The following is a 14,697-nucleotide window of genomic DNA, read 5'->3' as shown; positions in this document are numbered from 1 at the left end:
TGACTCATCTCCCCCTCCCCCTCCAGCTTTCAAATCCCTTACTCACTCTTCCTTCAGTTAGTCCTGACGAAGGGTCTCAGCCTGAAACGTCGACTGCGCCTCTTCCTATAGATGCTGCTTGGCCTGCTGCGTTCACCAGCAACTTTGATGTATGTTGCTTGAATTTTCAGCATCTGCAGAATTCCTGTTGTTTGCGTTTAAATTCACTACTGCGAAGCCTCTTCCGGTGATGCCTACACCGAAGAAGTTTAGATCCTCTCTTCGACGGGAGTTCAGTGAAACCATCTCTCACTGCTCCCCATCTATAATTTCTTCGGCTCTTCAACTTTTCGACCACATTTTGACTCATCTCCCCCTCCCCCTCCTATAGATGCTGCTTGGCCTGCTGCGTTCACCAGCAACTTTGATGTATGTTGCCTGAAAAACATTGTCTCATTTTTACTATGTTCTGTACCAGCAGTTATGGTCAAAATGACAATAAAAAGTGACTTGACTTGACTAAATGACCTGGATGAGGAAGTGGAGGGATGGGTTAGTAAATTTGCTGATGACACAAATGTTGGGGGTGTTGTGGAAAGTGTGGAGGGCTGTCAGAAGTTACAGTGGGACATTGATAGGATGCAAAACTGGGCTGAGAAGTGGCAGATGGAGTTCAACCCAGAAGTGTGAGGTGGTTCATTTTGGTAGGTGAAATATGATGGCAGAATATAGTATTAATGGTAAGACTCTTGGCAGTGTGGAGGATCAGAGGGATCTTGGGGTCTGAGTCCATAGGACGCTCAAAGCAGCTGCGCAGGTTGACTCTGTAGTTAAGAAAGCATACGGTGTATTGGCCTTCATCAACTGTGGGATTGAGTTTAGGAATCGAGAGGTAATGTTCCAGCTATATAGGACCCTGGTCAGACCCCACTTGGAGTACTGTGCTCAGTTCTGGTCACCTCACTACAGGAAACATAGAAACATAGAAAATAGGTGCAGGAGTAGGCCATTCGGCCCTTCGAGCCTGCACCGCCATTTATTATGATCATGGCTGATCATCCAACTCAGAACCCCGCCCCAGCCTTCCCTCCATACCCCCTGATCCCCATAGCCACAAGGGCCATATCTAACTCCCTCTTAAATATAGCCAATGAACTGGCCTCAACTGTTTCCTGTGGCAGAGAATTCCACAGATTCACCACTCTCTGTGTGAAGAAGTTTTTCCTCATCTTGGTCCTAAAAGGCTTCCCCTTTATCCTCAAACTGTGACCCCTCGTTCTGGACTTCCCCAACATCGGAAACAATCTTCCTGCATCTAGCCTGTCCAATCCCTTTAGGATTTTATACGTTTCAATCAGATCCCCCTCAATCTTCTAAATTCCAATGAGTACAAGCCCAGTTCATCCAGTCTTTCTTCATATGAAAGTCCTGCCATCCCAGGAATCAATCTGGTGAACCTTCTTTGTACTTCCTCTATGGCAAGGATGTCTTTCCTCAGATTAGGGGACCAAAACTGCACACAATACTCCAGGTGTGGTCTCACCAAGGCCTTGTACAACTGCAGTAGTACCTCCCTGCTCCTGTACTCGAATCCTCTCGCTATAAATGCCAGCATACCATTCGCCTTTTTCACCGCCTGCTGTACCTGCATGCCCACTTTCAATGACTGGTGTATAATGACACCCAGGTCTCGTTGCACCTCCCCTTTTCCTAATCGGCCACCATTCAGATAATAATCTGTTTTCCTATTTTTGCCACCAAAGTGGATAACTTCACATTTATCCACATTAAATTGCATCTGCCATGAATTTGCCCACTCACCCAACCTATCCAAGTCACCCTGCATCCTCTTAGCATCCTCCTCACTGCTAACACTGCCACCCAGCTTCGTGTCATCCGCAAACTTGGAGATGCTGCATTTAATTCCCTCATCCAAGTCATTAATATATATTGTAAACAACTGGGGTCCCAGCACTGAGCCTTGCGGTACCCCACTAGTCACCGCCTGCCATTCTGAAAAGGTCCCGTTTATTCCCACTCTTTGCTTCCTGTCTGCTAACCAATTCTCCATCCACATCAATACCTTACCCCCAATACCGTGTGCTTTAAGTTTGCACACTAATCTCCTGTGTGGGACCTTGTCAAAAGCCTTTTGAAAATCCAAATATACCACATCCACTGCTTCTCCCCTATCCACTCTACTAGTTACATCCTCAAAAAATTCTATGAGATTCGTCAGACATGATTTTCCTTTCACAAATCCATGCTGACTTTGTCCGATGATTTCACCGCTTTCCAAATGTGCTGTTATCACATCTTTGAAGGATGTGGAAACTATAGAAAGGGTGCAGAGAAGATTTACAAGGACGTTGCCTGGATTGGGGAGCATGCCTTGTGAGAATAGGTTGAGTGAACTTGGCCTTTTCTCCTTGCAGCAATGGAGGATGAGATGAGACCTGATAGAGGTGTACAAGATGATGAGAGGCATTAATTGTGTGGATAGTCAGAGGCTTTTTCCCAGGGCTGAAATGGCTATCACGAGAAGGCACAGTTTTAAGATGCTTGGAAGTAGGTACAGAGGAGATGTCGGGGTAAGTTTTTTTACACAGAGAGTGGTGAGTGTGTGGAATGGGCTGCCGACGGTGGTGGAGGCGGATATGATATGGTCTTTTAAGAGACTCCTGGACAGGTACATGGAGCTCAGAAAAATAGAGGGCTATGGGTAACCCTAGTAATTTCTAAGGTAAGTATATCTTTGGCACAGCATCATGGACCGAAGGGCTTGTATTATGCTATAGGTTTTCCATGTTTCTTCCCCTCTGCCAACTGATTCCTAAATGGACACTGAACCCTTGGAGACTACCTCACTTTTTTTTTAATATATAGTATTTCTGTTTTTGCATGATTTTTCATCTATTCAATATACATATACTGTATAAAGTATAATGAATAAGATTTTTTTTTCTTCTAGATCATGTATTACATTGAACTGCTGCTGCTAAGTTAACAAATTTCACGTCACATGCCGGTGATAATAAATCTGATTCTGATTCAATTGTGCCCCTGTCAAAAATTCTTAGGATTTGGGGTCCATACCAAACTTCCTCAACCGGCTGAGGTGAAAGAGGCGCTGTTGTGCCATTTCCAGCACACAGTCGGTACGTACAGACCACGCGAGATGTATACAAGGAACTTAAAGCTGTTCACCCTCTCAACCCCAAATCCATCGATATCAATAGGGGCTAGCCTGTCTCCATTCCTCCTGTAGTCCACAACCAGCTCCTTTGTTTTTGTGACATTGAGGAAGAGGTTGTTTTCTTGACACCACTGTGTCAGGGCGGTGATTTCTTCCCTGTAGGCTGCCTCATTATTATTTGATATAAGGCCAATCAATGTAGTGTTGTCAGCAAATTTCATTAGCAGATTGGAGCTGTGGGTGGTGACACAGTCATGGGTATACAGAGCGTAAAGGAGGGGGCTTCGTACACAGCCCTGAGGGGTTCCGGGGCAGAGGGGCAGAGGTGAAGGAGCCCAGTCTTAGCAGTTGTCGGCGATCTGACAGGAAATCCAGGATCCAGCAACTCAAGGCAGGATCAAAGCCGAGGTCTCTGAGCTTCTTGTCAAGCATGGAAGGAATTATGGTGTTGAATACAGAACTGTAGTCCAAAAACAGCATCCTTCTCCAGATGTGTAAGGACAGTCTGTGGATCTGTGGCTATTGCGTCATCTGTCCATCAGATGTGTCGGTGGGTGAATTGTAGGGGTCCAGTGTGGGTGGTAGCAAGCTGCAGGTGTAGTCGTTGACCAGCCTCTCTAAGCATTTGCTTAGTATTGAGGTGAGTGCGACAGGACCCCAGTTGTTCAGGCATGTTACCTTGATCTTGTTGGGTCCAGGAACAATGGTGGACGTTTTGAAGCAGGAGGGCACTCTACGCTGGGAGAGGGAGAGATTAAAAATGTCTGTAAACACACCTGCCAGTTGTGCCGTGCACATCCTGAGTACCCGCCCTGGGATGCGGTCCGGCCCCGCAGCCTTGCGACTCATTGGAAACAGCTGCGTACCTCAGCCTCAGAGATGACCAAGGTGCAGATCACTTCAGCAGCTCTCCTGGGGGGCTCAGTGTTGGCGACATCAAACTGAGTGTAAAAATGATTTAGCTCATCTGGGAGAGAGGCAGCGATGTTGGAATCTCCACTGTGTTTAGCTTTGAAGTCTGCGATGGTGCGCAGACCCTGCCATAAGCTGCTTGTGTTGTTGGTGGAGAGTTGAGTCTGGATCTTGTCCCTGGATTGTTGTTTCACTGGCTTGATGACTTTGTGTAGATCGTAGCTGCATCTCTTGAGCTCCTGTTGGTCACCGGCAACATAAGCTCTGTCTCGCATGGTTAGTGCTGATCACTGGGAGCAGTTCCTCCAAGGTTTCTGGTTTGGGTAGACCCTGACCGATTCCTGAGGGACAATATCCTCGATGCACTTCCCGATGAAACTCGTGACCCCTTCCGTGAACTTGGAGACATCCTCATTATGGAAGGCATTCCAGTCAACGTCATCAAAGCTGTCCTGTAGCATGGAGACTGATTGGTCGGACCAACAGTGGACGGTTTTTAACTATGGCTGCCTCTTGTTTCAGCTTCTGTCTGTACTTTGGCAGCAGCAGATGGAGGAGTGATCCGATTTTCCAAATGGGGGGTGGGGCATGAAGGAATGCTTTGTAAGCGTTGCGGAAGGGAGAGTAGCAGTAGGCGAGTATGCTATCTCCACGAGTGCTCACCTGGATGTGTTGGCAAAACTTTGGAGAGACTTTAGTCAGCGATGCTCTGTTAAAGTCTCTGGTGACGATGAAGGCAGCCTCCAGGGTGCTGATGGTCTCCTACAGTTCCTTGAGAGCCAGGTCAGTAGCAATCTGCAGCGAAGTATGCAGTGAGATAACAGCCGTGAACTCCCTCGGCAGCCAGAAGGATCTACACAGCAGCACCAGTCACTCCAGATCCGGGGAACGAAAGGATTTGAGGGCATGCGCGTTCTGGGGGTCGCACCAAGCATATTGACCATGAAGCATACCCCTCCTCCTTTACTCTTCCCAAAGAGGTTATTCGACCTGCCCACCCGGAACAGGGAGAACCCAGAGGGTTCGATGGCATGATCCGGCATCTCCTCCATCAGCCAGGTCTCCACGAAGCACAAAACGTTACATTCCTTTGTTTCCCACTGGAAGGAAATTCTGGCTCTCAGTTCAAACAGCCAGAAGTTGTGGTTCATGTCAGTACCAGTGACGGGTAGGAGGAATGACGAGGTTCTGCATAGGGAGTTCAGGGAGTTAGGTGCTAATTTACAAGACAAGACCTCCAGGGTTGTGATCACAGGATTGCCACCCATGCCATGTGCTAGGAAGATTATAAAGTTTAACATGTGGTGTAGGAGGGAGGGCATCAGATTTTTGGATCATTTCTTCCAGGGAAGGCCTCTACAGAAGAGATTGTTTGCACCTGAACTGGAGGGGTCTGCTATCCAATTACTATAATTATGCTGTCAAGTATTTTCTTTGTGGGCACGTGGCCAAGTGGTTAAGGCATTGGACTAGCGACCTGAAGGTTGTAAGGTCGAGCCCCAGCCAAGGCAACGTGTTGTGTCCTTGAGCAAGGCACTTAATCACACAGTGCTCTGCGATGACACCGGTGCCAAGCTGTATGGGTCCTAATGCCCTTCCCTTGGACAACATTGGTGTCGTGGAGAGGGGAGACTCGCAGCATGGGCAACTGCTGGTCTTCCATACAACCTTGCCCAGGCCTGTGCCCTGGAAAGTGAAGACTTTCCAGGCACAGATCCATGGTCTCGCAAGACTAACGGATGCCTTTAATTTTATTTTAAACAGCTTTTCTGTAAAACGCAGTGTTCTGTTCAAACTTTACACAATACTCCAAATGGAATTTAATGCAGAACAAGTGTGAGGTGTTGCATTTTGGAAGGACAGATCAAGGTAGGACATGCACAGTAAATGCTAGGGCACTGAGGAGTGTGGAGGAACAAAGGGATCTGGGAGTTCAGATACATAATTCCCTGAAAGTGGTGTCACAGGTAGACAGGGTTGTAAAGAAGGCTTTTGGCATCCTGGCATTCATAAATCAAAGTATTCAGTATAGGGGTTAGGATGTTATGGGGAGGTTGTATAAGACATTAGTGAGGCCAAATTTGGAGTATTGTGTACAGTTCTCGTCACCTAACTATAGGAAGGATATTAGTAAGATTGTAAGAGTGCAGAGAAGATTTATTAGGATGTTGCCGGGTCTTCAGGAGTTGAGTTACAGGGAAAGATTGAACAGGTTAGGACTTATTCCTTGGAGCGTAGAAGAATGAGGGGAGATTTGATAGCGGTTTACAAAATTATGAGGGGTATAGACAGAGTAAATGTGAATAGGCTCTTTCCACTTAGATTAGGAGAGATAAATACGAGACGACATGGCTTTAGGGTGAAAGGGGAAAGTTTTACAGGGAACTTCTTCACTCAGAGAGCGGTGGGAGTGTGGAACGAGCTGCCATCTGACGTGGTAAATGCAGGCTCACTCTTAAGTTTTAAGAATAAATTGGATAGGTACATGGATGGGAGAGGTCTGGAGGGTTATGGACTGGATGCAGGCCAAGGGGACTAGTGGAATAATGTTTCAGCACAGACTAGAAGGGCCGAATAGCCTGCCTTCTGTGCTGTAGTGTTCTATGGCTCTAGTATTTGGGTTTTTGTTAAAATAAGGAGACATTTGATCTGCTTAGGAATGTTGTGTCAGCCAGTTGGGTTTGTCTTGATAACATTCTGTCCAGTGGGATTCCGTAGAACATACGAGAGAGATTGGCTGCATCAGATTTGTAGAACATGGGTTGGTTTTGGGGTCTTTTTGCAGGAGTTAGTGGAGAACTGAGTGCGGCAAGCACAAATGGAAGGCGCTTGTGGAATACTGCCTGAAGGACAGGCACAGTTGTAGGAAGCTTTTTGTGCAGACAAATGGTTCCACAGAGGAAGTGCCAATTAGTTAGATACAAATTTCGAAGGAAGTTTAAATTGTGGCTGGTGTCATCCAAGCAGAACGTAGGTTCAGCGCCATGAGTAATTAAAGCGAAGCACCCGACTAGCCGGCAATGAGTTCCAATGTTTATGTGCACATTACAGACTAGTTTAACTGTAATGGGTCCTTTCTCTGTTAACTGTTTGTTAAGTTGAAATATTTGTAAATATACTTCCACTTTAAGTTTATGCCGGTGTATGTTCCGTTATTTTCTGGTGAATGATAACTTTGCATAAGACAATATTTACACAACATTCACCATAATTTTCATTGCCTCAAGGGAACGTTCCAACTTACCTGCTTGGTTGAACCTGAATCATAATGTGTGTTGCTTATTGGAGATGGCTGCCTCACTGTTACCCATGTATTGCTGAGTCATGTGGCTGCCAGCCAGAGATAGCTAACAAGCCTAATTTGTTACGAGCCACGGTGAGAGAGTTACAATAGCAATACAAAAGTCTAATAAAACAAGGTGTATAGATGCTCCTCACACAAAATACAAGAGGAACTCAGCATGTCAGGCAGCATCATCCATGGAAATGAATAAACAATCGATCTTTCAGCCCACTGAGTTTGCTGCGCCATTCCATCATGGCTGATTTATTTTCCCTCTCAACTCCATTCTCCTGCCTTCTCCCCATAACCTTTGATGCCCTGACTAATCAACAACCTATCAACCTCTGCTTTAAATATACCCAATGACTTGGCCTCCATAGCCACCTATGGCAATGAATTCCACAGATTCACTACCCTCTGGCTAAAGAAATTCTTCCTCAATTCTGTTCTAAATAGAGGTTCCTCTATTCTGAGGTCGTGCCCTGTTGTCCTAGATTCCTGTGAGCTTTTGGAGTTACAAAACATAATTGAAAGAAAAACACGGGAGCCAGGGATAAAACATGTTCATTTCATTTTACTTTAGTGAGGCGCATACATATGACGCGGTGCCACAATGACGTATGTCGTTCCCATACTTTTACATATAACCTGTAATGAATTCTGTAACAAGAAATGCTTCAAACAAAACATTTACAATATTACTCAAATATTAAATGCATAACACTCTTCCCTGCTTAGTTATAAACTCCAACTCAATGTGTCTCAACTCAAATATGTAATTTGTATTTGCACACAGTATTCAACCACCACAGCTTTCCACATTTTACTGTCTCATTTTCTAAACTTAAAAAAATTGAAGTAGGATTTTTGAGCAAATCTACAAAACATTGTGTCTCATGTCAAATCAAAAGAAAAATTCCAAAACCTGTCAATAATTTACTAAAATTTAAAAAACCAAAGTCATGAGGCTGAAAAAGTATTCATCCTCTTTGTAATTACAAGACTAACTTTCCTCAGATACCATACTGTATATCACCTTACCAACTCACCCAATTTGTTGATGTAGAAAATTAGAGGATCACCTGTTTTCAATGAATTCATAAGAATAAATACCTCCTCTGTCTATAAAGTCCAACAGTACGGTAGATTGTCAATAGAACAAACCAAAATGAAGACAAAAAAGTATTCAAGACAAGTCAAGAAAATGAGAGAGAAGCACAGATCTGGGTAAGTGTACAAGACCAACTCAAAGGCACTGAACATACCCCAAACCTCAATGCAGTCCATCATAAAAAAAGAGAGGGCATTTGAATATCAAAATGATATTTTGATATTCAAAATGAGCGGTCACAGTTTGAGGATAAAGGGGAAGCCTTTTAGGACTGAGATGAGGAAAAACTTCTTCACACAGAGAGTGGTGAATCTGTGGAATTCTCTGCCACAGGAAACAGTTGAGGCCAGTTCATTGGCTATATTTAAGAGGGAGTTAGATATGGCCCTTGTGGCTACGGGGGTCAGGGGGTATGGAGGGAAGGCTGGGGTGGGGTTCTGAGTTGGATGATCAGCCATGATCGTACTGAATGGTGGTGCAGGCTCAAAGGGCCGAATGGCCTACTCCTGCACCTATTTTCCATGTTTCTACGTCTTTTTATGTTTTATTGATTTCACTAAAGCATTCGACAAAGTGCAACATGAAAAATTATTTCAAATTCTCGCTAAACTAAACATTGATGGAAGAGACCAACAACTCCTTCAAAATTTATATTGGAACCAAACGACAATGGTAAAAATTGATAATATAAGCAGTTGGACTAAAATTCAAAGAGGAGTTAGCCAGGGATGCGTTGCCTCACCAGAATTATTTAATATCTATAGTGAAATGATTCTCAGAGAAAAAGACCTAGATGGGATAAAAATTGGAGGTGTTAACATTAACAATAAAGGATACGCAGACGATACTACCCTAATTGCAAGTGCTGCAGAAGACCTACAAATCCTCCTAGACAAAGTAGTACAAACAAGTGCAGATTCTGGTCTAACCAACTGTAAAAAAAAACAAATGTATGGTAATATCAAAACAGCAGGATACTCCCAACTGCCAATTGTACATCGGTAACCAAGAGATTGAACAAAAGACCAGCTTTATTTACCTTGGTAGCTTTTTAATCACAAGATGCTAAAAGTAAAGTAGAAATAAAAAGAAGAATTGCCATTGCCAAAACCAACTTCCAAAAAATGAAACCCATTTTTACCAACAGACACATTTCCATAACAAGGCTTAGGCTACTAAAATGTTACATCTGCTCTATCTTACTGTATGTTTCCGAAACATGGACTATAACACCAGAACTCCAAAGAAACTTAGAAGCAACAGAAATGTGGTTTCTTAGAAGAATGCTGAAAATATCATATAGAGACAGGGCAACTAATGAGACAGTACTCCAACGTGCCCATACAAAAAGATCTTTAATGAGAACATTAAATGAGAGGAAACTTAAATTCCTGGGCCACGTCATCAGAAAGGGAGAAATAGAATGCCTTACGTTACAAGGCCGTATGTCTGTGAAACGCGGAAGAGGAAGGCAAAGAAGAAAATATATGGACACTGTGAAAGAACTAACAGATCTAGGTGTGCGAGATATCACTGACGCGGCGTGGGATCGTTCAATGTGGAAAGCCATGATCACCCAAGCATGTAACGCGCAAGGCACATGAAGAAGAAGAAGAAAAAAAGCCATTTAATGAAAAATATCACTGGCTGTATTAGCTGTGAGAGGTGGTTCAACTAGGTATTGATCAAAGGGGAATGAACTTTTAAACTGCTGACATTGAAGTCTTTGAATTTTTAGTTTTTCATGCTTTACAATCTTCCCTGTTTTTTGAACTCTACTGTGAAAAAAGGAGCATGTGATTCACAAATAAAAATTCTCAGTTAAATTGATAAAATCCCTGGTTGTAATACTTATTTATGTGAACAAAGGGCTGGGGGCTGAATACTCGGACAAGTCAGTGTATATACACACATACATAATCGCGAAATTCAGCTACAGATTGGTAAGTATAATGTTGTGGCCATCTCTGAAACTTGGCTAAAGGATGGCTGCCATTGGGAGCTGAACGTCCAAGGATATACAGTGTACCGGAAAGATAGCTTTGTAGGCAGAGGGGGTGTGGCTCTGTGTATAAGAAATAATATTAAATCATTAGAAAGAGATGACATAGGATCGGAAGGTATAGAGCCTCGATAGGTTGAGTTAAGAAATGACAAGGGTAAAAGGACCCAAATGGCAGTTGTATACAGGCCTCCAAACAGCAGCCGGGATGTGGATTACAAATTACAGCAGGAGATAGAAAAGGCATGTCAGAAAGACAGTGTCATGATAATCATTGGGGATTTTAACATGAAAGTGGATTGTGAAAACCAGGTCAGTACTGGACCTCAAGAGAGAGAATTTGTAGAATGTCTAAGGGATGGTTTTTTCGAACAGCTTGTTGTTGAGCCCACTGGGGGATCAGCTGTGCTGGATTGGGTGTTGTGTAATGATCCGGAGGTGATAAGAGAGCTTAAGGTTAAGGAATACTTAGGGAACAGTGATCACAATATGATCGAGTTCACTTTGAAATTTGAGAGGGAAAAAATAAAATCCAGTATGTCGGTATTTCAGTGGAATAAAGGAAATTACATTGGCATGAGAGGGGAACTGGCCGAAGTTGACTGGAAAGAGACATTTGCAAGAAGGACTGGGGTTTCTGCAAAAAACGAGGGAAGTGCAAGACAGATATATTCCAAATAAGAAGAAGAAATTTCAAAGGGAAGAAAGACACTACCATGGCTGACAAGTGAAGTCAGAGCCAAAGTAAAAGCAAAAGAGAGGGCATACAAGGAAGCCAAAGCTAGTGGGAAGATAGAGGATTGGGAAGCTTTTGAAAACTTGCAGAAGGAAACTAAGAAGGTCATTAGGAAGGAAGAGATAAATTATGAAAGGAAGTTGGTAACTAATATCAAAGAAGATACTAAAAGCTTTTTTTAAGTATATAAAGGGTAAAAAGGAGTCGAGGGTAGATATAGGACCAATACTAAATGATGCTGGAGATATTGTAATGAGAGATGCAGAGATGGCAGAGGAACTGAATGTGTATTTTTCATCAGTCTTCACAGTGGAAGACGTCTGCAGTATACCAGACATTCAAGAGTGTCAGGGAAGTGAAGTTTGTACAGTGAAAATTACGACTGAGAAGGTGTTGAGGAAGTTTAATGGTCTGAGGGTGGATAAATCTCCTCGACCTGATGGAATGCACCCTCGGGTTCCGAAGGAAGTAGCTGGAGAGATTGCGGAGTCACGAACAATGATCTTTCAAGAATCGATAGATTCCGGCATTGTACCGGATGACTGGAAAATTGCAAATGTTACTCCACTATTTAAGAAGGGTGGCAGGCAATAGAAATGAAACTATAGACCTGTTAGCCTGACATCAGTGGTTGGGAAGTTGTTGGAATCGATTGTAATGGCTGAGATTATGGAGTATCTGTAGGCACATGACAAGATAGGCCAAAGCCAGCATGGTTTCCTGAAAGGAAAATCCTGCCTGACTAACCTACTGATTTTTTTTGAGGAAATTACAAGCAGGGTAGACAAAGGAGATGCAGTAGATGTGATGTACTTGGATTTTCAGAAGGCCTTTGACAAGATGCCACACATGAAGCTGCTTAGCAAGATAAGAGCCCATGGAATTACAGGGGAGTTACTAGCATGGGTGGAGCATTGGCTGGTCGGCAGAAAGCACAGAGAGGGAATCAAGGGACCCTATTCTGGCTGGCTGCTGGTTACCTGTGGAGTTCCACAAGGGTCAGTGTTGGAACCATTACTTTTTACAATGTTTGGACTACAGCATTAAGGGATTTGTGGCTAAATTTGCTGATGATACAAAGATAGGTGGAGGAGCGGGTAGTGTTGAGGAAACAGAGAGCCTGCAGAGAGACATGGGAATAGGCAAAGAAGTGGCAAATGAAATACAATGTTGGAAACTGTATGGTCATGCACTTTGGTGGAAGAAATAAATGGGCAGACTATTATTTAGGTGGAGAGAGAATTCAAAATTCAGAGATGCAAAGGGGCTTGGGAGTCCTTGTGCAAGATACCCTAAAGGTTAACCTCCAGATTGAGTTGGTTCTGAAGAAGGTGAATGCAATGTTGACATTCATTTCTAGAGGTATAGAATATAAGAGCAGGGATATGATGCTGAGGCTCTATAAGGCACTCGTGAGACCACACGAAGTACTGTGTGCAGTTTTGGGCTCCTTATTTTAGAAAGGATATACTGACATTGGAGAGGGTTCAGAGGAGATTCACAAGAATGATTCCAGGAATGAAAGAGTTACTGTATGACGAATGTCTGGCAGCTCTTGGGCTGTATTCCCTGGAGTTCAGGAGAATGAGGGGAGATCTCATAGAAACATTCTGAATGTTAAAAGGCCTGAACAGATTAGATATGGCAGAGTTATTTCCCATGGTAAGGGAGTCCAGGACAAGAGGGCACGACTTCAGGATTGAAGGACGTCCATTTAGAACAGAGATGTGGAGAAATTACTTTAGTTAGAGTGTGGTAAATCTGTGGAATTTGTTGCCACAGGCGGCTGTGGAGGCCAAGTCATTGGGTGTATTTAAGGCAGAGATAGATAGGTTCTTGATCAGCCAGAGCATCAAAGGGTATGGGGAGAAGGCAGGGGAGTGGGGATGACTGGAAGAAATTGAATCAGCCCATGATTGAATGGTGGAGCAGACTTGATGGGCCAAATGGCCTACTTCTGCTCCTATATCTTATGGTCTTATAAATACATATCACCCACTATAGTAAACAACCCTCCCCAAGCACACTTTCAATATTCGATAGATTTCAGTGAGATTCTACTCGTCCCCTCAGTCTCTATAACTCCAGTGCATACAGCTCAGAGCCATTAAACGCTCCTCATTCGTTAATCCTTTTATTACCGGAATCATTCTTATCAATCTCTTCAGGATCCTTTCCTATGCCAACACATCTTAAGGCAGACAAGGGATGGAAAACTGCTAGACATGCGTGCTCCTGGAAGAGGCAAGGTACTCAATGCTTTCTCAAATCCATTCTGAGTTGTGGGCCAGAGATTCCTATAAACTGGTGGAGATGTCACACTTTCTGAGAAAAGCTTTGAGATGATCCAATTGTTTTCCTGTGACTACATGTAATCTCCTCCAGTGAAGGCGTTTGACAGATGTTTACCGAGTCACCACACATCCTGCCACATTGCACATTCCAGCGGGTTTATTTGCATTAAATAAACCAGCCCTTGGTAATGTTCCAATACCCTAATGAAAACATATCGCCGTTGTCTGCTCGCAAGAATCCCTGCACCTCAACCCGAAACCTGCAGAATTCAGGATACTTTCAAAGGAAACCAAAGCTGTTAGTTAGCCCATGAATCTGGACCTGACTTCCAGCGAACACGAAACGCGCAGCGATTCCCTGAAAAGGGCCTCACCAAGCGGGGAGAGAGGTCAGCTTCGGCAGGCCCGCGTCCGGCCGGTCGAGGGGGAGAGAGGTGCAGCTTCAGCGGCCCGAGGATCAGACCCGAGCCCGGCCGATACGACCCCCTCCTCCGATCGCACCTGCCTGGCCCAGCCCGGCCCGGTCCCGGAGAGACGGACACCTCGGGACGGGGACGGGGACGGGGAGCGAGCTGTCACAAGCCCCGGCCCGAGGATGACACTTACCGGGTGCAGACAAGACAGGACCGGCCCGGCCCCGGAGAGACGGACACCTCAGGACGGGGAGCGAGCTGTCACAAGCCCCGGCCCGAGCGGGGCAGCAGACGTGGAGCTGAACCCGGAAATGCTCACTCAGGACCCCGCGGCCAGGAGTCCGTATAGAATGCCGGTGGACGACTCCTCTCGGGAGGAGGGCGAGAATGGGGCTTGGAAGGTGTTGACCGCCCCTGCTGCTGGGAGGACCGTCTCCAGCCGCTGGGAGGACCAAGAATACAGCCCCAGCTGGTTGGGGACCGACTTCACCGCCCCTGCTGGCGGGAGGACCGACATCACCTCCCCTGGCATTACCGGGAGTTTGAGAAATTGATGTTCTTGCCATCAGGTAAGAGGCCAAATGGAATATAAGGTGTTGTTCCTCCAACCTAAGTGTTTCCTGCTGGAGGGTTTCGGCCTAAAACATCAGCCTGCCCTGCTGAGTTCCTCCAGCGTTTTGTCTGTGTAGCTTGAATTTCCAGCATCTGCTGGTTTTCAACTGTTTGGACCAATATCACCGCCCACTGGTGATGGGAGGGTCACACTCCGCA

General features: G+C 44.8%; 1 protein-coding gene across 3 annotated transcripts in view; it reads right to left on the bottom strand.

Annotated features, from left to right (window-relative positions):
• golga5 (golgin A5) overlaps positions 1-14,307 on the bottom strand; it is a 102,670-nt gene extending 88,363 nt beyond the window's left edge. For 2 of the 3 annotated variants that reach the window (XM_063043100.1, XM_063043089.1), the window contains exon 1: positions 14,120-14,307. The gene's annotated coding sequence lies outside the window, so the exon portion shown is untranslated. The remainder of the gene's footprint in view (positions 1-14,119) is intronic. The other variant, XM_063043060.1, reaches the window with a different exon arrangement.
• Positions 14,308-14,697: the final 390 nt, after the last annotated feature.

The sequence above is a fragment of the Mobula hypostoma genome, chromosome 1 (assembly GCF_963921235.1).
Source record: "Mobula hypostoma chromosome 1, sMobHyp1.1, whole genome shotgun sequence".
NCBI classification, from domain to species: domain Eukaryota; kingdom Metazoa; phylum Chordata; class Chondrichthyes; order Myliobatiformes; family Myliobatidae; genus Mobula; species Mobula hypostoma.
The sequence above is the reverse complement of the archived record's forward strand: the minus strand, read 5'-3'. Positions and strand labels throughout refer to the sequence as shown.